General features: G+C 22.6%; 1 protein-coding gene across 6 annotated transcripts in view; it reads right to left on the minus strand.

Moving 5' to 3' along the window:
• The window catches only part of LOC122512785, a 40,051-nt gene that overhangs the window by 6,060 nt on the left and 7,279 nt on the right, over positions 1-26,712 (minus strand). For 5 of the 6 annotated variants that reach the window (XM_043628852.1, XM_043628851.1, XM_043628850.1 and 2 more), the window contains 6 exons: positions 26,370-26,495; positions 26,097-26,189; positions 22,499-22,862; positions 14,129-14,301; positions 13,584-13,999; positions 7,833-7,914 (listed from right to left, as the gene is read on the minus strand). The gene's annotated coding sequence lies outside the window, so the exon portion shown is untranslated. Of the gene's footprint in view, positions 1-7,832; positions 7,915-13,583; positions 14,000-14,128; positions 14,302-22,498; positions 22,863-26,096; positions 26,190-26,369; positions 26,496-26,712 lie in introns of those variants that run through there. The other variant, XM_043628853.1, reaches the window with a different exon arrangement.

Consider the following 26,712-nt stretch of genomic DNA (forward strand, 5'->3'; position numbering starts at 1 on the left):
CTTTTAGAGGGTGAAGACTTGACGCGAGTAAATATTTGAACTCTCTTCTCTTCCGGGTACCAGGAGAGAGTGCTGAAGACTGATAAAGCTATTGTTAGAGAGAACTAAAATAATGAAGAAAATTTCCGACATATTACAAATTTTTTTTTCAACCCCTCAATCAACTGATAATTTAAATTCTATGAAAACATTATACTTAGTGATCAACATGAAATGAAGACATTTTCTTACAGCGGCAAACAAATTCAATTTTTATTTCCATAATTTTGATTTAATTGGTAAACTTTTTGAAAATTTTTAAAAATATTATTATTGTTAAAAAAATGTAATAATTTTTGTGACTATTATAATTTTAAATCTGAAATTAAATTCTAGCATAGAATTTTATTAAAATTTTTGAAAATAATTGAATCGATTCGAAGAATTTGAATAAAAATTTTGAAAATGCAATTCATTCGGGAAAATTAATTAAAACAGTTTAAAAATAATAAAAAATCTAGCTAAGAATTTTATTATTTATGAAAATAATTTAATTCCTAATTGGATAGAATTTTATTAAAAGTTTTTGGAAATAATTGAATTCTTGAGATTCATTTTACTAAAAGTTTCTAAAAATAATTGAATTGTTTCGAAGATTAATGTTAAAATATTTTTAATTAATTGATTTCTTTCGAGTAATTTTATTAAAATTGTAATAAAAATAGTAATTGAATTCTTATGACCAATTTTATCAAAATTTTTGAAAATAATTGAATTCTTATGAACAATTTTATTGAAATTTTTGAAAAGAATTGAATTTTAAGAAGAATTTTATTAAAATTTTAAGAAATAATAGAATTTTTTCGAGTATTTTTATTAAAATTGTATTAAAAATAGTAATTGAATTCTTATGACCAATTTTATCAAAATTTTTGAAAATAATTGAATTTTAGGAAGAATTTTATTATAATTTTGAAAAATGTAATAATTCCTTCGTGTAATTTTATTAAAATTGTATTAAAAATAGAAATTGAATTCTTATCAACAATTTCATCGAAATTTTTGAAAATAATTGAATTTTAAGAAGAATTTTATTATAATTTAAGACAATAATTGAATTCTTATGAAACAATTTTATCAAAAATTTTTTTAAAACATTGAATTTTAAGAAATATTTTTATAAAATTATGTTGAAAAATTTTATTATTTATAAATATAATTGAACTTTTGAGGAGAATTTTATCAAAAATTTTTGAAAATAAAATAATAAATAATTAGTTAATAAATGATTTTCTTAAATTTTGAATAGTTGTTAAAAAATTGAAGTTAATATTTGAAAATAAAAAATTTCGTATTACTAATAATATAATAGTCGAAAATTATAACAAGAAAATCCAAAAACTACAGATTTTCATAAAATAGAAACAATTACTCGAGGAAACTTTCATAAAATAATAAGGGAAGATTTAACATTTTCAAACTTTCAATTTAGCAAACTAAAGCAATTAAGAACTATGCAATTGAAACTAAAATAATTCCCCCTTCAAACAGATTTCATTTAGATCATGATTGAGGAAATCTGTGAAATCTAAGAATAAATTTCCTATCGAAGAAAAAACTAATTTCGTAAATTTTTCTTCCAAAGTAAAAAAGAAAAGCTAATTAGTAAATCAATTTTGGTAAATTAGTGTATTTTTATAAAACTAAATGTCAAAAAAGTTTTATAAATTTTAATAAAGAAGAAAGAAAGAAAGAGAGAGAGAGACAGAAAAAAGTTTCAAGCATATTCTGATGTTGACAGTCGAGTTTCCTTTCTCTTTACAATTCTAAATTATCGATTCCTATAAAGTAAAGTTTCTGCCATGCTTGAAAAAAAAATTTCCCTGACCTGCGGTTCAGAAACTATTATCTCCTTTTTTTCCATTTCTCTCCACTCACAGAGAAGTAATTAAACTCTTTGAGGACAATATGAAAGATTAAATTCAAGAAAAATTTTTCGGTCTAAATGAGAATTTTCAACTGATTTCTTATTCGACTGCGAGTTTGAATCTAGAAAAAAAGAAAAAGGCAAATTAGAAAAGAAGAAAAAAACAAATTTATACAATTTTTTGAAAACTACAAGTTAACTTTTCATATACAAACTCAATGGACTGGCGATAAATATTTGCAAAATTAAAATTCATGAGGACATATTGCATAATTTCTTGCATACAAATTGGAAGTAGGAAGCATTAGTTTCGAAACTTATGCATAATTTACTGTCTGGAAGTAATTCAACTAAACAGAATTCAAGTTAAGGGATGAAAGCGCATCCAATCGTAAAACATCATTAGCAAAGCTGTTATTTCGAAACCTCCGAGTACCTTATAATCCAAATACCATTAACCCTGACTTTATAACTACTATATAACTTTTAATATTTACTATAAAAAAGCTATTTTACTATTACTAGTAAAAATAAACATCAAAAATGTCTAAAAATAAAATTTTTACTTTTTTCCAGCCAAAGAAGGAATAATATATTCTTTCCGCATTAAAAAGGAAAATTAATTTTTACTTCTCACTGATAAAACGGACAATTTATTTTTACTTCTTTCTATTATTAATAATAAAAATGGAAATATTTTCTCCTCGTGTGAATTTAGGACTTTTTCATTTTTTCACAGCATAAATTGTCATGTCAGAAGTTCGACAATTAATTTATAAATTTGAAATTAATTTTATATTTGAAAGAATTTAATTTTATTACACTTTTAAAATTTCTTTTGAAATATAATCGTATTTTTTAAAGAATTGTATAATTAATAATTTATTAACGAATTATTGTATCAAATACAGTAATATCCAAAATTATAATTGAAAAAAATTAATCTAATTTTATATAAAAATGAAATTTCACAAGAGAAATGGCATTTCTGCCATATGCCCACATTTGTGAATGGAAACTTGATTATAAATAGATGATATTGTTTCCATAGTTGATAAAGCTCTGATAAAGCAATTTCAAAAGAAATTAGCATTTCTACGCGGCAAATGAATTCAAGGCAAATATTATCAGGCAAATGGTAGATTTGCATTTATGGAAAAAGCTTCAATAAATTGTCTTTTAATTCGTTCACAAAGAAAATTCTCATTGTTTAATGAAATCCTTTTTTCTCAACATTTTATTTCCCCGGACGAAACAGAGAAAAAAAAAGAGTCTAAAGCAATCAACATGAAAGAGAAATAAAGAATTAATTTAATTCTATCAGTTAAATAAATAAATTTTAAATGCAAAAGTCAAGTGATTACAAAACTTGATTGAAATGAAAATAAAAAGAAAAATGACTTTTTCTGTTAATGAGACAATTTCTCTATATATACCTATCTGATAAAAAGAGGAGGCAAAGAAAAAGAATTTTCCAACTTGATAAGGGAGTTAAAAGGCACAGATAAAGGAACTTGGAATGAACAGAAAATTACGTTCAAGTAGTCAATTAAGTGGAAAACTCCAGTGACAGGGGATGGACAGGAAATGAAAAAGCTCAAATGAGACGGACGTTTATAAAGTACTGAGAGAATATATTTATCAGACTTCTCCTTTGGTAAACTTTAATTTTCAGAAAATAATTAAGTGTAACCTCAACAATAATTTATCTTTCGAAAGATCTAGAAATTCATTAACTTCGACAAAACGATCATCATTTTTTTTTTATTTTTAAAAAAAATAATTTTCATCAAACTTTTCATAACTTCATTAAACTTTCTCGTTCAAAGGAAGTGTAAATTACTTATCTGAACTTAAATTATTGTCTGTAATTTTTATTAGTACATGAAAAATTAAAAAAAGGATTTCAATTAACAAATAAAAAACTATCCAACGAAAAAGTATTTTAATAATAAAAATACTTCAAAAGAATAAATAATTATCCGTTTCTTGAATTTATTAATTATTATTCTTCAGTTATTCTTATAAAAATTCATACATCAAAATATAAATTCAAATTTAATTTTAGTTTGAAAAATTAAAAAAATCCACAAATTTTCGATACTTCAGTGTAATACAGTCCTATCTTCTGGTAATATTTTGTATAGTCCTATCTTCAGGTGATACTTTGTATCGTGCTGTCAAAAAGTAGGGTTAATGTATTAGCTGTTTTCTAAATGCATTTAAGTGGTTAAATTTTATTAATTCACACTAAATTTTTATATATTATGATAAAAAGTATCTCTTAAAATATAAAAAAATTATTGTTTCGAATGTAATCAATATTTTAAGTACCGTAATTTATTTTTTTTATTCACACCAAAATCTGTCAAATAAGAGATAGCACGGTACAAAACATCACCTCGAGATGGGACAGTTTAAAGTATTACCAGAAGATAGGATTGTATCACACTGAGGTATCGAAATTAATTAATTAACTAATTATTTTTAATTTACTATTTTTTAAAATTTTAATGAAATTCTTCGGGAGAATTCAATTACATTTATAAATAACAAAATAGTTCACGAAGGAATTCAATTATTTTCAATTCAATTTAAATAAAGAAAAAATTAAATTATTTCTTCTGAGAAATTCAATTAATTGCAAAAATTGTATAATAAAATTTCTTGAAACAATTAAATTATTATCATAAATAATAAAATTCTTCAAAGTATTTCAATTATTTTTCATACGATTTTAATTAATTTTCTCGAATGAATTAAAATTTTAATAAAAATATTCCAATCAATTCGAATGATTTCAAACATTATGCTACAAAATTTATGGAAAGAATAAAATTATTTTCGTAAAAAAATAAAATTTTTCTCAAAGAATTCTATTATTGACAGAAATTTTATTAAAAATCTTGGAAACAATTCAATTTACGCAGGAATTCAATTGTTACTTATAAATAATAAGATTCTTTTCCAAAATTCAATTCAATTAATGCAAGAATTCAATTATTTTTCTAAATATAAAAATTCTCTAGAATTGAATTTTTCAATAATTTCCAATTCGAAATTAAAAAAAAATTCACTTATTTACTAATTATCTATAATTATTATTATTTTCAATAATTTTAATAACTTTCTTTGGTAAAATTTAATTATTTTTCAAAATTTTTAATAAATTTCCACGAAATAATTTTATTTATTTTCAAAAATTTTATTGAAATTATTCTTCAAAATAATTTTAATAAAAATTCTTTTCAAACAATTCAAATAATTTTAAAAATTATAATAAAATTTATCAAAAAGAATTCAATTATTTTCGTAAAAAATAAAATTCTTCTCAGGAATTCAATTTAGTAAAAATTTTCGAAACAATTCAATTATTTTAAAAGTCTTAATAAATTTTTTTCTGTGAATTCAATTATTTTTTTAAATTTTCAATAAAAATTCTTCGAAAGAATTTAATTATTTTCTACAATTTTTGAGAAAAATTCCTTATAACAATTTAATTATTTTTAATTTTAATTAAATTTCTTGAAAGAATTGAATTATTTAAAAAAAAATTCAATAAAAATTCTTCGAAAGAATTTAATTGTTTTCTACAATTTTGAGAAAAATTCCTTATAACAATTTAATTATTTTTAATTTTAATTAAATTTCTTGTAAGAATTGAATTATTTTTAAAAAATTTCAATAAAATTCTTCGAAAGAATGGAATTAATTAAAAATATTTTCAATAAAATTCTTCGAAGGAATTTAATTATTTTCCACAATTTTGAGAAAAATTCCTTAACAATTTAAATATTTTTAATTTTAATTAATTTTCTTGAAAGAATTGAATTATTTTGAAAAATTTTCAATAAAATTCTTCTAAAGAATTGAATTATTTTCTACAATTTTGAGAAAAGTTCCTTATAACAAATTAAATATTTTTAATTTTAATTAACTTTCTCAAAAGAATAGAATTATTTTTAAAAATTTTCAATAAAATTCTTTTGAATAATTCAATTAATGTCAAAAATTTTAATTTTTTTGTTTGTTTTGAAAATGAAGATTTTTCATTTAAAAAAAATTTTGTTTAATGAATTATTGTTATAATTAACTATAATTACTATGAATTATAATCATAATTAATTTTGTGTGATAATTTAAATCTATGTTTTTGTAAATGAATTCAATTTTTCAACAGTCAAACCTCTGTGCATGAAAAAACATAAATTTCTCAGTGACTATAATTTGTTAGCTAAAGAGCTTAATTAAAATTACATATGTTGGAAATACAGAGTAGATTTATGTCTATTGAAAGCAAACTATTCACTCCAAGAGAATATGAAAAGTTATCCATTAGAATAAATATTGTAATTCTATATAAATCTGGAATTATAAGAATGAAATGTTCATTGTAAAAAGAGCTAATTAAATTCATATGATAATTTAACAATAAAGTCAGAAAAACAAAATTATTGCTCAACTTTTTTCTGCATTGTTAACAAAATAATAAATAACTTTATTATATGACTAATGATTCTCTGAATTCAATAATTAATGTCCATTAGGAAACTAATTAGATAAAATGAAAATAAATCCAACAAAGAATGTAAAAATATTTCATTTACAAAATTATTGAAAAATAGAAACAAAAAAGTTTTGAATACAAAAATGTATCTTTTATTTAAATTTCAGAAAACGTAAAATTATTTCAAAAATCAGAAATTTTGTTCACTTTTGACATATCTTCATTCTCGAAATACTTGTTTTAAAAAATGGTTAAAATTTATACAATATTTATTTTTTCTTTATATGTCAAAGTTCATTTAAAAAAAAAAATTCCGATTATTCTTTTATGGTAAAAAAAGTCAATTCTTTCCATTACTTTTTCCACTCGGTTAAATAGCAAACTAATCAAATTGCTTGAAATCCTTTTCGGATTCGCTTGTCAGTGTGGTCATAAAATAAGAACTATTTCCCATTGAATCCTTTGAGATTGTTAGTCTTCAAAGATACGTACACAGAAACCAGTTACACACATGAAAGAGATTTTCTCGAGTGAATTTTAACGATCCTCTTGGCAAAGGGAAGAAAAAACAAGAAGAAATGTGTAAAGAATGCACTCGTAAAATTAAAAGACTCTTTCAAATAATGAAAAAAAAGTACATTCATTAGAATTTAACGAATGTAAATTATGTAAATTATGTAAATTTTATAAATTTTACAAATTTTACAAATTTTACAAAATGATGAGAAAATATTTTCTCATTATGATGCAAGAATGTTGAACATTTGAAAAGGCAAAAAAAGAAGATTCGAAATAAAAGCAACAGGGAAAAATTAAATAAAATTGAAGAAAATGTTTTTTTCTTTTGAAGCAATGATATTTAGAGAATATTTCAAATTCGCGTGAATCATTTCGGAGATTTTGCGAAAAGTTAGATATGAAATTTGAAGAGTCTCTCGAAACTGATAGTAAAATGAAAAAAATGAAACGAGTACACCATAAAAATACTTGTTTATATAGGGACGTTAAAAGCAATTTTATTTTCGTTTTCAAAAACCTTTCTCTTGCCACTCTGCGTGAATTCTTGTCTAGAGGAAAAATAATCAATCGATCCATTTTCTTTTATTAAACGAAAAATTTATTTCTCAATTCTCATTTATGAAATTTTCGAGATAATTGATCAAAACGACTATTGTATTGAAGAAAATAAATCGAAGATTCTATTTTCGAAAGAAAATTGAGAAATTTAAAGAAATTTTTACGATATAAGAGAAATGTTTAGAAATTCGTCGAAAAATAGTTTTTCCTTTAATTTAAGTGAATTTAGAATTTAACATTAGAAATTAATATTAATCTTAGGGAAAAATTTCGCCTCTATAGTAACATTTCCACTTTTAAAAGTGAAATTAAAAATAAAATTCAAACTCACAGAATGCGTACCTATTTTAATTTTTCTTTTCGACCTGAATGTGGGTCTGAAATTTCTTCTAAATCCGGCAGTTCCAATTTAAATCCATGATTACTGAAAAATAAAAATAAATTCATGAAATTATGTACTTCAAACAGTGGAGAATATTTAGAAAAAAACAATTTGAAACTATAATTAATTGAATTATCGATTCGAAAGTAAAATTAATTTTGATGATTTTTTCAAACCGTCAAGTAAAAAATTAATTTTTATTCTCATTTTTAGAAAAATCGGGACGAAAATTAATTTTTGTTCTAATTTTTATAAAAAATGAAACTAGAATTAATTTTGGTTCTAATTTTTAGAAAAATCAGGATAAAAAATAATTTTTGTTCTAATTTGTCGAAAAATCAGGACAAAAATTAATTTTTGCTCTAATTTTTAAAATAATCGGAATTGAAATTAATTTTTATTCGACTTTTTCTAAAAATTAGGACAAAAATTAATTCTTCTTCTAATTTTTTATAAAAATCGAAACTAGAATTAATTTTGGTTCTAATTTTTAGAAAAATCAGAACTAAAATTAATTTTGGTTTTAAGTTTATAAAAAAAATTATAAAAACAAAATGAAGTTTCCACTTTGCATCAACTTATTCATTTCAAATTACTTAAGCGCTGCACCGCTTTTCACTTAAGAGGATCTAACTTTGTTAGTTGTTGGCCAAGTACGTCTTGTCTGTGTGAGAGATTCAAAGAAGAGAAAAAGAATAAAGAATAGTAAAAAGCTTCCTACATTTTTTTTTTGTTCAGCATTTTTCTCCTAAAGGTCAAAACTATTTTTCCTCCCAGAAACAAAACTAATTTGTTCGCTTTTAATAACAAAATGTAATTAACGAAAATTTCAGGAAAAAAAAGAAAAGACAATAAAAAAATAAACAATTCCAACGATCATACAAATTCAGAACAAAAAAAAACATCTTTATAGTCGAGAGAAAAAAAAATGATTTGTTTTATTTATTATTTTCCCGCGGCTTGTCAATAATTATTCTATAATGAATAATAATGTGGTCGTTTAGAGGGTCGAGTGAGGAATGAAGGAATTTCAATTGTCACCGCGCTATTCCACGTTTGGAATTTGTGAATGGTCCCAAATCGATAATTATAATATCGCAATAAATGTTCCGAAACGAAAGTGATGATAATTCGATCATCAATGAAATTCATATACTCGTCTCTCTATCTTCTGAAACCAAAATCAAAAAGCCCTTGTTATATGATAATTATTGTTAAAATTATTACTCGATTTGGGTATTAGGAATTTAAGAAGATTAAACCTAATGACCTGGGTAGAGAGAATATTATTGTAACCAACCCCTTTACAAAATCGACCTAGTGACATTTATACGATCTCAAATTTCAATCCCTATAATGAAAAGAGAAACTTTTTCTTTAGAACTTATTGCAAAATTTCATTTGGGGTTTTATTTAAAAAAAAAAAGAAAACGAAACTAAAATATAGTACACACACCATTAATAAAATAAATATCTAAATATACATCATGGAAATTAGAAAAATTAGGAAATACAATTTAACCTTGATCCTATTTGACAAAATTATTTTCTTTTTTCACCTTTCGAATTTTCGTTGATGTAATTAAAATAAACAGATGTGTTAAATTTTCGAATAACGGAAATAAATCAAAAACTAGAACATCGAGTGACGTGTGGAGAATTTTGATGAATGACACTTTACAGGATTTAACTTTACAAAGCTGTGAATAATTTTTCGACAATATAACTGAATTGGAAACGATACACTAATTCGACACAGAATATTAAAAAAGAACTTTTTAAAAAAAAAGTTCCAGTTTATTATACTGCAAAACGGAAATTTTATCTCTCGGAGTATTTGATTTGATTTTTCAATAAATCGCACAAAAAAGAAAAAATGTAGATAAATTCTAATATCTAAATATGAAAATTAAATTAATATTTTATAAAAATATTAATCTATATTTGTCAATTTTCTAAATTATTTGCTTTTTGACAATTAAATTGTAATTAATTATTTATTAATTTATTTGTAATTAATTAATTACAATTCGTTAGTAAAAAATCAATTTTGTAATAAAAAATCGTAATTAGTAATTTGAATTTTCAAAAAAATAGAAAATACTTTATTCTACAGGAATAAGCAAAATTTCGTAATTAAAAAATTAATTTCCTAAATAAGAAAATAAAAAATAATTATTTGAATTTTCGAAAAAATAATAGGAAATACTTTATTCTATAGAAATAAGCGTAACATTTATTGATTTTATAAAGAGCACTTGTTCACTATTGAAAGTATCGAAAATAGTTGAAATGGAAATATTTGCCCGGAGCGGATGTTTCTCTTTTTGCAAATGTGAACCACAAAAGTGCTAATACAGGACATTTAATGGAATTTAGCTTTTTTCTTTTTATAAAAAATGAATTTCTGATACCTCCACAATTTTTTAATACACACTGTAATTATTTACTGCTCATAGAGTGAGAAAATCGAAAAAAGAAGTATTTTTACTAACTTTAAAAAAACATGAATTTCAATTTTAGATTATTCTTTAATAATTAATTTTCAATACTTTAAACTTATTATTTTAATTTATTTTAACTCCTTTTAATTAATTTTAATTCATTTGAACTCTTTTTAACTAATTTCATTTTATTTTAACTCATTTTAATCCAAATGACATAAAGTTTGTAAATTTCAAGAAAAAAATTCCATTATAGAAAATATGCAAAATAGACGATAAAATGGAGTAATTTCTAAAAATAAATATTTCTTTAAATAGCGAAACTTGTGATAATTTTAGATCCATTATACGACTAAAGATATTATAAAATATCTAAAATGTCTCGAAATAAGATTTTCGATTTTAAATTAAGAGTTAAGTATGTTATAAGTAAAATTTATTAATTCTTTTTCAAAAGTAGAAAAAAGTAAAAAAAAAAATTAAAAATTAAAAAGAATATTCTTTTTTGGGAATTTAGAACTTCATTTACATTAAAGCAATATAAAATTACTGCTCCACATATATATACGTATATATAAACGAGTAATTAATTTCATTTTTAGATGGAGTAATTGAGAACGTCGTGGAGTTTAATTTAAACCGTTTTTCATATTTTAGTGCTCGACTATTAACCACTCTGTCTAACGAAGAAGTTGTAATTAAAATGCGTATATATAATTTAAAATCTTTAATTCACATTTTTTAATATTCACAGCTTCATTATTCATGCAATAAAAGATAAATTTATTCATTTAGGGAAAATTATTAAAAGATACAAATTCTCTTCTGTACGAGATAATTTGAATTCAAAATTTTAACTCCAATTTTTTTTGGAAGAAAATTTGTTAATTAAATAACTCATTGAATTATTAAGTGTATAAATTTTCTTTTAATGACTAGATAATTAGAAGTGAAGGTTTAATTGCCAATAAGATTTTTTGAAAGAAAATTTGTAAATTATAATTGAATCATTAAGATGAAAATTAAAGAATAAATTAAGTTTAAGATAAAAAATTTATTAACTAGAGAATTAAAAATTCGAATTGTCCACAAGTTTATTTTACAGAAAATTTAGAAAATAAATAATTTCTTTATTGCTTCAATTATTTTAACGAATTAAAAACTCCCTTTTTACCTTCGAGAAAAAAATTTAAAATAGTTGAAAAATTTATTCTCATATACCTAGTATTTTACGATAATAATACTTTATCTCTAAATTGCAAAAAAAGGACTTAAAATACGTTTTTGCAGACGAATTTCAAATTTATTACCACCAGTGAATGTGACTTTGCGTCTTTTTTACAAGAAAAAGTTTCAGGAGCAGAAAAAATTTTCAAAAGAAAAGGACTGAATTTTATGAAGGGTGGTATAACATGAAAGGTTTACCCTAAGAGAGAGAGAGGGACTATCGCCGTCGGTAGTTGCAACAAGTTAGAGTTAGGCCGACAAAACCCATACGTATTTTGCTCGACTCGCTTATAAAGGGATTTCGAGCTTAAAAAGAGCTTTTAGAAATTTACACTTTTTGAATTTATATATAAACTGCGGTGTTATTATAAAGCTTTATAATAAATTGTAAAATCAGTTTTTTGTTACAAAAAAAGAGAAAATAAAAAAAACGAAACTGAAAAAAGCAAAAAAAAAGAGAAAACAAAACGATACATTAAAACGTCACACTAATTAATTTTATTATTTCCATATTTTAAATTAATACACAAAACCAGTGTGTGAAATTTAATATTCTATGAAAATGTTTCAAAGAGAGTGCACTAAATTTCAAAATCAAATTGCGATATATGTAAAACATATTTTTAATTGTAAATCGAATTATAAATTAACTATATGAAAATTACATTTTCTCTTCATATGGATTAGTATTTGATATATCTCATTACTGTATTATAATATTTATTTAGCCAATCATTATTTTAATGTGATGTAATTTCAAATTTTGCTAATTGATTAAAAGTTCTGATTCGCAGCACAGTTTGATATCAATTTAATTCACAATAAATAAATAAGAAAAATAAAATAATAAATAAATAAATTTCAAAAAGTTAAAAAATTATTTTTGCCCTAGAAACTTTGATTATTATGAATACAAAAATAATATAATTTAAAAAATAATACATAATAATAATTTAATTAGTAAATAAATAATAAATAAATATTAAAATGTTAAAAATTAAGTGCTAAATTTTTAGAGGAGATAAAAGAAAAGTAAATAAAAAGTTTAATGGATAAGTTCTATTGTTGAATTTATTTGTTTAGTTGTAAGTTGTAAAAAAGTTTGATGGCAATCTAAAAGTTTGAAAATAAAATTTTAAGCTTGGATGCAATTATATGTGTAATAGAATTTGAAATATATTTCAAAAGTTTAAATATTTTCAATTTCTCTACAAAAATAGCTTCTTTTTGTAACTTTAAATTTTTTACTTTATATTTACAAAACTGAAAACGGAAAGAAATCCATCTGCTAAGAAAACGTAGTAAGCGAAAAATTTTGTTTACTAAAAAAAATAAAACTAGATTGAATAAATTCTGTAAAGTAAATTTCTTTTTTTCCGAAATATTTGTTCAATCATTAAAAAACCCTCTTATCAACAAAAAGAAATGAAAAAACAGAAAATTAATTTAAAAAAAACATTAATTAAAAAGAATTAATTAATTAATCAATCTGAAAAATCAAGATGACTTTTTCACTTTAGAAGCAACAAGCTGGAATTTTCTCCCCTTTCAATTATTATTTTACCAGTCGAATATCTTCAAGTCCAGTTAACTTTTGCACTATATAAAAGATCACTATCCTGGTGAGAAAATAATCACTGTCATGATTAACGATGCAACAGACCATGTTGATGGGGAGGAAAAAAAAGCACCACCCGTCTTTTTTTCCAAGCGAGAAAAAGACAAAAGGAGAAAAAAAAACGAGAAACGAAGAAGAGAAAACGGAACAGATTGTGGAAGACCGGAGGGGAAATGATAAAGGTATCGTGTGTTCGTGAATGAAACCAGCAGCCGATTCATCGACTCGTGGCGCGCGATAATGAATCGCAAGGTAGAGTATTTTTTTTTCTCTTTCAAAAAAAAGCGAGACAGCGGAAAATTGCAAATCGAGCGAAAATAAAAAAAAAAGAAGAAGAAAAATGAAATATTGGAAAAAAATTCCCAAAAAAAAAATAAATAAATAAATAAGCAAACCGACTATTTGGTGAGATTCTCACTAACCTGTCAGTCCGCAGAGTCCGGAAACTGTGGAGCAACTGAGGTGGCGACGGCGACGAGCGCCACGCCGCCTCCACCTCCTCCTTCTTCGCAAACCTCCAACGCCTCCTACTTCTCATGGGGTCCTTCCTTCGCAACACAGGATTCTGTTGCCCCTTTACAATTCCTTTTTTTCCCTCAAAAAGAGGATAATCGAGCATTTTTTTCTCCATTCCTTTCCCATTCGAAAAAAAGGGAAAATTTACATATTTTTTCATCTCCTCCTCTATGGCTTTTTTTTTATTTGTAATTTCAATTCATCTCTCTCCAGTGTGAATTTTCCCTGGAAACCTTCCCCCAAACAGTGTTCTAACCGGGAGGTTGCATCCCCGCACTGGCAGTATCGTAGAAAATGACGCACGTTCCCGATGCACGAGAATCTAAAAAATAAAATCAAATTTGTAGTTATTTTGTGTAAACTCGAATTAATTTAGAACGAAAATTTACTTTCCGCTTTTTGAAAAAAAAGCGAAGAGAAGATAAAAACTCGAATCAATTTGAACTTGTACTTTTTTTGGAAAAAGATTATTTAGATCCTGAGTCGGAGAACTTGATTCAAGTCTTGATTTATTGTCAAGAGGTCCTTTCAAAAGATACACTAGGGTCGGCCGAAATCTATTCTCGCCTAACGAGTCACTTAATCCATTAGTGATGTCTGTTGTCCTTCCGCAATCCGATAGTTCTAAAATCAAAACAACTGGATTATTAATTAAATCAAGTATAATGATAAAAATAAAAATATAGTAAAAATAATAAAAGTAATAAAAAGCAATTTTTATTCTCTACGTTATGTAATTTATATTTGTCATTTTTTTTTATCACGTTTTTCCTTTTTCTTTTTTGTTTTCTAGCTGTTGTACATTTTTAATAAATGACCATGGGGAGAGAGAAATGAAGAAAAAAACTATTAATTTAAGAGGTACTTTTCCTTCTTATCGAAGAATATAATCTTCTTATCGAAGAATAATATGAAAATAAACTATTTTCAAGAATGAAAGATGTTTATAAGTCGAGAGGGTCATTCTACTGGCACAAGATAGTTTTCCGGACGGGTATTTTCATCCCACTGTCGCAAATGTAATCATCAATGAAACCTACGCTCCACTTTGCATATACGACTCGTTGTGTGAATTTAATTCAGAGTATTATTAAATTAAGATGTAGGAAATTAAAAAAAAGGAAAAAAAAGCGTAGGCAGAAATTAATTTTTTTTAGCAAATTCCTGATAACAGAAAAAATTTTAATTAAATTAATTAATTAAATTAATTAATTAATTTATTAATTTATTAATTTATTAATTTATTAATTTATTAATTTATTAATTTATTAATTAATTTAATTTAATTTTTTTTTATTAAAAAATATTTTTTACCAAAGCGGGTAACAATTCTAGTTGCAAAGTTTCTTTTAATATTATTTTGTTATTTAGTAAAAAAATTCTATTCTTAATTAACAGTAATTAAATTTAAATAATTTAATTTAATACACATTAGTTTTGAAACTAGAATTAAAATTTCTTCTGTATTAAAAATAAAATTAAATTAAAAATTTGACTTACCAAAAGCAACATTCTTCTTTTTTATCATTCTCTATTTTTGTAATCATATTTCGAAAATTCGTTTTAACTGCATCGTTTGTCGCTTTTGCAAATTTATAAATTTGTTTTCCGTAAAGTGAATGAACATTGACTTTATTAAAGAGAAGCCTTGAAGATTTTTTCACGTCTGGCTATTTTACTTTAAATCAATTTTCGTTAAAAACAAAAAAGAAAAAGTAAATTTTTTCACTTAGGCAAGAAATATTAAATTTTCCGTTAATAGATGATTTTTTTCATTTTAAAAGATAATATTTTTGTTTTAAAAAAAAGTTATAATTTTTGTAAATTTTTCAATTTTAAATCTGAATTACTATAATTTTATTCTTGCATGAAATTTTTGAAAATAATTAAATTGTTTAGTGGAATTTTATTCAAAGTTTTAAAAATAATCCACTTAAGGAATTTAATTATCATTTTCGAAAATAATTGAATTCTTCCGAAGAATTTTACTGAATTTCTAACAATAATAATTGAATTCTATCAAGAAACTTCAACTATTAAAAGAGTTTTGAAAATAATTGAATGCCTGCAAAAAATTTTTTTATTCATGAAAATAATTGAATTCTTGCGAAGAATTTTATCAAAATCTTTTTAAAATATTTGAATTTTTATGAAAAATTTTATTAAAATTTTTGAAAATGATTACATTTTTTCGAATAATTTTATAAAAATTGTATTAAAAATAATAATTGCAATATTATAAACAATTTTATTAAACTTTTTGAAAATAATTAAATTTTTCGAAGAATTTTATTAAAATTTTAAAAAGTAATTGAATTCTTTTAAGTAATTTTATTAAAATTGTATTGAAAATAATAATTGAATTCTTATAAGCAATTGTAGAAAATGTTTTAATAATAATTAAACTTTATTTCATGTTTTTTAAATAATATTTAATATTAACATTTTTTTTATTAAATTCTTAAAAAAATTGGATTGAAAATAATCGAAATTCTGGGAAAAATTTTATTATTTATAAAAAAAAAAATTAATTTTTGATTAGAATTTTATAAAAAATTTTCATAAATAATTAACACGAAAAATTTTATTGAAATTTAAAAAAAATTGAATTTTTTCCAGAAATTTTATTAAAATTTTATTAAAAATAATTGAATCAATAATTGATTTTAATAATTTCATTCTCATAACCAATTTTATAAAAAATTTTTAAAATAATTGAACATCTCGAAGAATTTTTAAGTTTTAAAAAATAATTGAATTTTATTTTATTTCCTTAAATAATATTTAATATTAATATTTTTTCTGATTAAATTTTATTAACATTATATTGAAAATAATCGAATTTCCGAGAAGAAGATTTAGAATTTTATTAAAATTTTTTGTAAATAATTTACGAAAAGAATTTTATTAAAATTTTTCAAAATAATTGAATTCTTTCCAGAAATTTTATTAAAATCTTATTAAAAGTAATTGAATTCCCACGAAGAGTTTTGTTATTTATAAAAATAATTGAATTCTTTTCAAGAATTTTGATAAAATTGTATTGAAACAAACTGAATTCCAGAAAAGAGCTTTATTATTTTGTTATTTATGAAAATAATTGAATTCTTTACAAGAATTTCATAAAATTTTTTGAAATTATAATTGACAATTATTGAATTTAATTGAATTGTTTCAAAGAATTTTATTAGAAATTTAAGAAAAATAGTTTATAATAATTAATTTAAGTTAAAAAGTGATTTTTTGAATTTTGTATCTTTTATAAATTTTTTTTTTTTTTAAATTGATTTTTATATTTGAAAATAATAAATTGTATAATTTGCCTAATAGAAAATTGAATTCCGCATTTCACTCATAACATTTGTCAGTAATAAATATTTTCCATTATAAAAATAAGTGAAGTAAAAATAATTTATCCACCACGTTTTTTTTGCAGTATCATCAGATTTTCGAAAAGAAAGGAGAGAGACAGAGAGAAAAAAAACGAAAAGTATATAGCTGGAGATTTTTAGTGTATTGGCATTCTTTCCCAAAGGCGGGATTTGCCCTGGGCTCTCTGACATATCTTTCCTTTTACTCTGAAATATTATTATACTACATTTACTCTGGGTCAATAGGTTCTCTTTTATGAGTCTCTCTTGGATACTCTCTATTTGAAAAATATATTTAGTAGTATTTTTATTCCAAAAAAAAGTATAATACCAATAAATTTCGCATTCAATACTTATATATTGTCAATTTATACTTTTATTCTCAAAAAAAAAAAGTTTTTCTCTAAAGACTCTTGGAGATTTTGCAAAGAAATAATTATATCGATAAATTTCCCTTTCTATTGAATTGTATCTATTTTTCCGTTTTCTATATTTGAATAAATGGAAAATTTGGTATATTTGTAAATAGTGAAAACTGAAAATAGGTGGTGTCTTGCATTTAAACATGTTGCAGTCAGTTAAAGTACGCTGGATCTAAAAATAAATTTCTTCTGAATGAAGGAGAATTTTCTCTCTCTCTATGTTTGTCTGTCTTGGTCTCCCTTTTTCAATCTGTTTCATTCTCGCATGCCCTTGCATCATTTGCCGCAAGACGCCCTGCACAATTTATTAAAAGGACACGTCGACGTCGTTGGCTATATGAGTTATAAATATTTCCTCCAAGAAACCAAACCAGACAGAATGAGACGATAAGAAAACAAAAGGAAGAAAGATATACTACTCAAACATTGCTACGCAATATCTTGTTCTTAATTCGTTACTTAAATTGTTACTATTATACTTTATTGCTGCTCCAAAAATGTTGAACTCATTTTTAAATTTCAATTTCATTCCTTTTTTCCTCTTTTTCAAGTTTTTTTCCTTCAATTTAAAATTATTTTCAAGTATTTCTTTATTTCAATTTTTTTTCTCCAGTTTCAATTATTTTCAGTCTTTTTTTGGTATTTTCAAGTTTTCTTGTTTCAATTTTTAATTATTTTGAAGTATTTTTTTATTTCAATTTTTTTTTCTCCAGTTTCAATTACTTTTAGGTTTTTTTTTGTATCAAGTTTTTATTACTTTTAGCCTTTTTCATTTCAAGATTCAATTATTTTTAACTTTTTTTGCTCCAATTTTGAATTGTTTTCAAGTTTTTTTTGCTTCAATTTTAAATTATTTTCAATATTTTCTGTCTCAAGTTTCAATTACTTTTTAGGCTTTTTTTCAAGTTTCAATTATTTTCAAGTTTTTTTCTACAATTTTAAATTGTTTTAAAGTTTTTTTTGCTTTAATTTAAAATTATTTTCGTTGTTTAATCTCAAATTTCTTTTGTCTCAAGTTTTAATTAATTTTAGGTTTTTTTTCAAGTTTCAATTATTTAAGTTTTGTTGCTTGAATTTTAAATTATTTTCAACTTTTTTTTATTTCGAATTTTTTTTGTCTCGAGTTTCAATTTCTTTCAGGTTTTTCTCTCGTTTGTGTTGATTTGATTTTTAAATGATTAAAAGTACATCTGCTGAGCAGAGATTGCCAAAAGTTAATCCTTTAAAAATTGTAAATCTTTTACATAATTATAATTTGAAGTAGAATTTTATTAAAATTGTATTGAAAATAATTGAATTCTTGCGAAGAATTTTACTATTTATAAAAATAATTGAATTATTCCGAAGAATTTATTAAAATTTTAGGAAATAATTAAAATTTATGAAAATATTTTTAAATATTTGAATTTATACGAGGAATTCAATTAAAATTGTTTTGAAAATAATTGAATTTTTGTTAAGATTTTACTAATATTTAAAAAAATAATTGAATTGTTTAGAAGGATTTATTAAAATTTTAAAAAATAATTTTTCTCTCAGTGTACTTTTAAACTTAAATAACAAAAACATTCAAACCCCTTTTTGTTTTTAGCTATTAATTTAAAAAACTAATTTACTTTTTTCGAATTATTCCAATTTTTCCATTAGACACTTTTATTTATCAATATCTGTCGCAGGTGAACTTTGTCAATATCCTCCAATTCAATTACACACATGAAAATCAATTGCACTCGAATTATCACTATATTTGATTCACGAAGAAATTCAATTTCAATTGAAAAGAAAAAATGAACCATTTTCCTTTCATTCCTTGGAGATAATAGTATTTTTTTAATGCTCGCATTTGATAATACGTCGTGGCATTTTAGAGTATATAAAAAAATTTACTCTCCAAGATTTTACGTTCCCAAGATAATTTCTTCTATTATCTAGAACAATTTCATGACATAACATTATTATTATAGCTTCTATTGAGGGTTTATGAGATAGTTCGAGTGAATTCATCCGTCTATTCTCTTGTGTTTCTCTCATCATGAGAATATCTTGTTTCCTCAAATCGTAGACTCAAAGTCCTTAATCCGTTCTCGATCTCTATTATATTGAGAGAGTGAGAGAGTGAATGAGAGAAAGAGAGAGAATACTCTTTATCAAATAGTTTACATTGATAGATTTAAGGTGACACGTCAGTTCAATTTCAGTCGAGCGTGTAACATTTTCTCGACTTGTTGATTTATATATATTCCAAATATTCTGCATGAATGTTCAATACACTGTCAGGCGCAGTATATTGACGAATAAAATATCGTGAGAGTTTTCTGCAACATCAAAAATTCTGTACAAAAAAGAAATTTACAATAAGTGTTTGAAATTATTTTCAAGTCCTTTTTGTTACAAGTGTTAATTATTTTTCAAGTTTCTTTTCTTCGATTTTAAATCATTTTCGATTTTTTTTGCCTCAATTGAAAATTATTTTCGACTTTTTTTGCTTCAATATTAAATTATTATCAAGTTTCAATTACGTTAAGGTTTTTTTTATTTCGAAATTCCATTATTTTCAAGTTTTTTTTTACTCAATTTAAAATTATTTTCAACTATTTTTGTTTCAATATTGAATTATTTTCAAGTTTTTAAGTTTCAAATTTTTTTATCTCAAGTTTCAATTACTTTTAGGTTTTTTTATTTCAAGATTCAATTACTTTCAAGTTTTTTGTTTCAATTTTAAATTATTTTGAACTATTTTTGTTTCAAAATTTTTTTCTGTCTCAAGTTCCAATTACTTTTAGGCTTTCTATTTCGAAATTTCATTATTTTCAATTTTTTTTTTTGCTTCAAATTAAAATTATTATCAATTTTTTTAAATTGGGTTTTGTCTCTAATTTCAATTACTTTTAGGATTTTTCTTCTCAATTTTCAATTAATTTTTCAATTTTTAAGTTCTTTTGCTCTAATTTGAATTAAATTTCAACTTTTCTTTGTTTCAATTTTTTTTTTTTTTTTTTGAAGTTTCAATTACTTTTAGGTTTTTTGTTTCAATTTTCAATCATTATCACTTTGTAGAAAAATTTTTAGAAAATTCTTTTAAGAGAAAGAGAATATTTTTGACAAATTTATATTTTTAGTGCAACAATTTTCTTTTTTTTACTTTATATAAATAAATGCAAAATGTTTGTTGAAACTGTTTCTTTGAAATGACTTAAAAAAAAGAGTACAGAAACGCTTCAAAACAGTGCCTGGTCATGACAGACCGTTTCTACTTATGGTTTCTATTTAGCCAGGATTCTGCAGTGAAAATTGTTCTTTTTAGTCAGACGCGCGTATTGTTCTCAAGTAGAACGAGTGAATACGGTAAGACCATTCAAAACCTATTTGCAAATATTCTTTGCTATTCAATTATTAATTATCTATTCAAATTAGAAATGAATTTTATAAATTTTCAAATCAGAGAAAAAATTCCTTTCTAATTTTTCAATATTAAAATAATTTCTAAATTACGAATATTAATTTTTAATTAAAATATTGACAAAGTTTTTTTTTATAAAAATATTTACATTAATATTAAATAATTAAAGATATTTAAATAATTTTTCTTTTTAATGTTTTGAATTTTAAAATTAATGATATTTTAATTTAATGCTTTGAAGATTAAAAACTACCAATGATTAATTAAACCAAATTGTTTTCAGTTCAAAATATTTCCTTCATAATTTTCAATCTGAAATAAAATTGAATACTTACAAAGAAATTTATCCAAATTTTTCAAAATAATTAAGTTTCTTGCGAAAAATGTAATTAAAATCTTTAAAAATAAGTTAATTCTTACGAAAAATTTAATTAAAATAATATTAAAAATATCTGAATTATTATAAAGAGTTTTATCCACATTTTAGAAAATAATTGAATTCTTTCGAATATTATTATAATTTTTTTAAATAATTGAATTCTTCAGAGAAATTTTATAAAAATTCTAAAGAAAATAATTGAATTCATCCGAAAAATTTCGTTGTTTATGAAAATAATATTATTTTTTTAAAGAAATTTATTACAATTTCTGAAAATTAAAAATAATTGAATTTATGGGAAGAATTTTATTACTTATAGAAATAATTGAATTCTTGGGAAGAATTTTATTGAAATTATTGAAAATAATTTAAGTTTTGCGAGGAATTTGATTGTTTATTAAAATGATTTAAATCTTGGTAAGGTTTTTACCAAAATTTTTCAAAATAATTCAGTTTCTGCGAATTTTGGTTATTTAGAAAAAGAATGTTATAAATTATGAAAATAATTGAGACCTTGTTAAAAATTTAAATAATATTTTCGGAAAATAGTTGAATTTTTTCCAGAAATTTAATTAAAATTGTATTAAAAATATTTCTATTCTCACAATCAATCTAATCAAAATTTTTCAAAATAATAATTGAATTTTTTAGAAGAATTTTATCCAATTTTCAAAAATAATTGATTTTTTTTTGAGATATTTAATTGAAATATTATTAAAAATATGTAGTTGACTTTCTGCGAAGAATTTTAAAGTTTTTAAAAACAATAAATAATTATAATTAATTAATAAATTAGTTTATAATTGAATTTTCACAATTTTGAATCTGAAATTATCCCAAAATTGAAATTAATATTTAAAAATAAAAAATTTCTTTTATAAATAATAATAAATATTTAATAATAAATAAAAAACATTTTTGAATTCAAGAGAAAACAATAAATAAAAAATATTCAAAAACACAAATTGAATTTTTAATTAAAAAATATTTTTCCTGAAAAAACTTATTGACTTTCAAGTGTACTAAGAGGTAAAATATTTTTTAATATAGATTTAAATATAAAGTATGTAATTTATGACATTTTTACAGCACGCCGGTATTTTAAATGGAAAATTCCATCATATCTTAGAAATAAATATCTTTCACGTTGTCGGAAAATATGTGGGGACTCGATTTTTACGCATTTTTTTTTATAGAAAGAAAACTTTGTCAATATTTTCAAACTTCAATATCGTGAGTAAATACTTACCACGAGATTTTTAGATGCGGGAATCATATATCCGGTGAATATTCTTAAAGCGAATACGACCATTGGATCCATATCGTATAAACATTTCCTTTCTTTATCCGGCGAAAAGAAGGGGACATTTTTCAAGTATATATTGTCCCGTGGTTCTGAATGCACTTAAAACGGGTGGATTTGAGTGAGAAAGTGAGAGAGAGTAAAAAAAATTGTGCAACCCTCTTTAAAGCGGGGAAATTCACATTCCACAATCCTTTTGAATTGACCATCATTCCTTCTTTTGATCATCGCTCCCTCTCGGAATACACGCAACATCCATCTCGGAAGTCTTTCACTTCCTTTCCATCGTCCCTTGTATTGAAATTTATTCCTGCAAAAATAAAAATTGTTATCTCATCGAGTTATTTTGCAAATAAAATTTTTTTTTCAGAAATATATAATAAACATATAAATATTTTCTTGTGAAAAAAGTTTTCTATTTTTTTTTTCCTAAAAAAAATTTTCTATTTCAAAATGGAAAAATTATTTTTCACATTCTATAAAGTTTCTGTCAATCGAAAATGTCAAATCAACTGTGGATGAGATAACTTTTTGGAGAATTGATAGTCATCTCCTTTGAGAGGACGAATCACGAATTCGTGATTTGTAATTCAAAAGTTTCCAATCCCAAAAATGAGGAAAATACGAACTGAGATATTTTAGATTTCCCTAAAGGGAAATTTAAAACGTATATCAATTTTAGACATTTTAGAAAGGAAAGGACTTAAATATATATACTTTTCTTTTTTTTTTTGGGTGGAACTGACATGTTCATAAACTCTCTGCGGTGTAAAAAAAAATAGCAACTCGTCTGTATACATACATATGAATATTTGGGAGAGAAGATGAAGAAAAAACGAGAGGAGCGTGGGTGGCAAGGCAATGAAAGGCAACTAATGCGGACCAATCAGAGAAGAGCAAACTGTTGGTTGTTCGCTGATGTGAGTCAAGGGGCTGAAGCACTGAGTTTGTCAGTTACGTCACAGCTTATGACGTAGCAACGAGTGCAGTAATATTACCCTCTAAACCTAATTTTCACTACGCAAGCGTCAATGGATTCTGAACTATATATCTTAGATTTGTTATCCAATATCTATTGACACGTCTGTCAAAAAATGGAATTTTATATTCCACTTTACTATACTATTAAAATTCCACATTGATGAGAGTTCTAAATAGGCTTCTGCGTTTCGACCCCAAAAAGAATTTGGTATATCTATAAAAAAAAGAATGATAAATTATTTTCGAATTCATATTTTAGATTTTAAATTCATTTTCAGTTTTTTAAGCTTCTCACTCGTTAATTAATTTTGAAAAAGTAGATTCAGAATTGGCAAAAAATTACTATCGAAAAATTAAAGACTATAAAAAATCGTTTGGGTCAATTCAAGGGAACTTATCTTATTTAGGACTATCAGAAAAATTTGATTATATATTCCCCTGATTTCCAGAAAGAATATTATTAAATTCTTTCCTTATTCTGCTAAAAAATTCAATTCGAAATTTTTGTAAAATTCAATTCTTATTTTTCAAATTTTCAATTAGAATTCCTAAAAAATACTGAAATATTCTTCAGAAATAAAATAATTGTTTAAAATAAAAAAATTAAATGTTTTAAAGTATAATATTTACTTTAATCAAAACAAAATTTTCAATTGTTTCCATTTCTTAAAATTTTTTTCGGGAATTGAAATATTTTCAGAAAAATTTAAACAAAACAATTTTTTTAGAAATCTAATTTTTTCAAAATTTCTGAATTACTTTTCCAAGGAAATTAAAATTTTTAATAATTTCAATGTAAAAACCTTGAAAATTTAATTATTCCTGAAAATAACAACAATAATTCTATCAATTATTTTTCAGAATTTTTACATAAAATTATTCAAAATATCAAAATTTATTAATTTTTCAGAAAAATGATTAATTAATAAAGTTTAGTCAAAAATAAACATTTAAATATCATATTATATTCAATTAAAGAAAATTTCCAAGTTTTCGTTAATAATTTATAAAAATTGCAATTGTCACTTCTCCAACATTATTTTTAAGATTTTAATTCAATTATTTTCTAGAATCTTATTAACTAAAATTCTTTTCCAAATAAATTATTTTTTAATTGTTTACAATTCAATTTTATGAAATTTCGATAATTCGAAAATTTTCCAATTAAATGTCTATTCAAAAATTTAACTAATTACAAAAAAAAAACATTTTAAATTGTTCAAGAACTAACTCCTTTAAGATTTTTAATTAAAATTATTCAAAATTCAAATTTTCTAAAATTTCAATTTCAAATCTTTTGTAATTCAATTATTATTTGAATTCTAAAGTAAAATTATTCTTTAAATAATTGATTTTCCTAATTGTCAGTTAGAATTCTTCAAAAATAGAATTATTATTTAAAAATAATTTTCGAAATTAAAAAAATAATATTTTTTAAAATGTAAAATTTAATTTAAACAAAATTTGACAAAATTCCCAACTGTTTCAATTTTTTAAAATTATTTTCGGGAAATTTAACTATGTATCACCCAAAAATTTTGAATACTGTTTTCCAAAAAACTAAAGTTTTTTAAAATTATTTTTCAAATCTTCCATAAATTAAATTAAATAAATATTTAAATACTTATTGATTATTCAATTTTTTTATGGAATTAAAATTTTAAATACTAATTTCAATGTAAAAAGTTTAGAAAATTTTTTTTAATTACAACTGTAATTCTTTGAAAATTCCATTATTTCTCAGAATTTCTCTTAGAAAAATGTTAAATTAATAATTTTTATTCAAAAATAAATATTATAATTATATTTTTACGGCAATTAAGATTTTTAATTTTTTTAATTTTTTGTTAATAATTTATAAAAATTACAACTGCATGTTTTCAAAAATTATATTTAACATTTCAATTCAATTATTTTCTAGAATTCTAAAATTAGTCTAAAATCTTATAAAATTCCATTCCAAATCAATTATCAATTATTTTTAATTATTTTTCAAAAATGTATTTAATAATAATCATCTATTTAAAGAATTATTACTATTTAAATGAAAATTTAACAAAAATAATTCTGAAAACTGTTTGTTTGCAACTCAATTTTACGAAATTTCGATAATTTGTAAATTTTCCAATTAAATAAATATTCGAAAATTCAACTAATTTTAAAATTAATTTTGTAATTTGTTCAAAAACTAACTTCTTTAGAATTTTTAATCAAAATTATTCAAAATCCAAATTTTCTAAAATTTTAATTTGACACGTTTTGAAATTCAATTATTTTTTGAATATTTGAGCAAAATTATTCGTTAAATAATTTGAAAATAATAATTCTATGATAGTTCTTCAATTAAATTGTATTAAATTAATTATTGTCAGAAATATTACAAATTAAAGATTTCGTATTAAAATTCGTGGTGATTTTAAAGTTTATACAAGAAAGCAAAAAAAAAATTTAACAAATAGTATCAAATCGTAAAAAAGTAGTAAACAATAGGTTTTAGTAGTGCGAAGCTTGTTTCTGTATCAAAAGTATAACTTTTCTCCTCTTCTACTTTTGTATAACTTACCGAAAAAATATATGTCCTTTCTTGAATTTAACTTTTATTTCCACTTCTCCTCTCTCTGGATTCTCTGCCCAATTTTTCATTGTTTTCACGAAACTGTAACAAAAAAAAAAAAAAAAATGATAAAATAAAGTACATAATAATGTTCAGGACACTGTAAATCAGAAAAGATGATTCTTTCTTTTTCCTTTTAGTATTATATATAAGGCAGTGTGCATCAACGTTTATGTCGATCATTTTCTTGTAAACGTTGAAACAACCCAATAACGTTTATACCTTTTCCTCTCCATCTCCACTAAATGTCTCAAGCTTCCTTTTTTACAGCTCCTATAAAATCTTCAATTGATGGTGCTGTTCGTTTTATGATATTTTGTGTCTATTTTGTTGCCTCTCCTCGTGTTACTTGTTCAAATAAAAAATAAATACAAAGTAAACATTAGTTCAGAAAGACCATTTACAACGATTTTTCTATTTACGAACAAATCTAAGAAAACTCCCACGAATTAAATTTTGTGTTTAAAAAAATTGAAACTCAGAAATATTTTTTTCCAGAATTGTAAATATTTGCAATATACTTTTACATTTTTTAATGAATATTTTAAATCCCTTTGAGCATAAA

Source organism: Leptopilina heterotoma, unplaced genomic scaffold (assembly GCF_015476425.1).
Source record: "Leptopilina heterotoma isolate Lh14 unplaced genomic scaffold, ASM1547642v1 Lhet_128, whole genome shotgun sequence".
In the NCBI taxonomy this organism is placed as follows: Eukaryota; Metazoa; Arthropoda; class Insecta; order Hymenoptera; family Figitidae; genus Leptopilina; species Leptopilina heterotoma.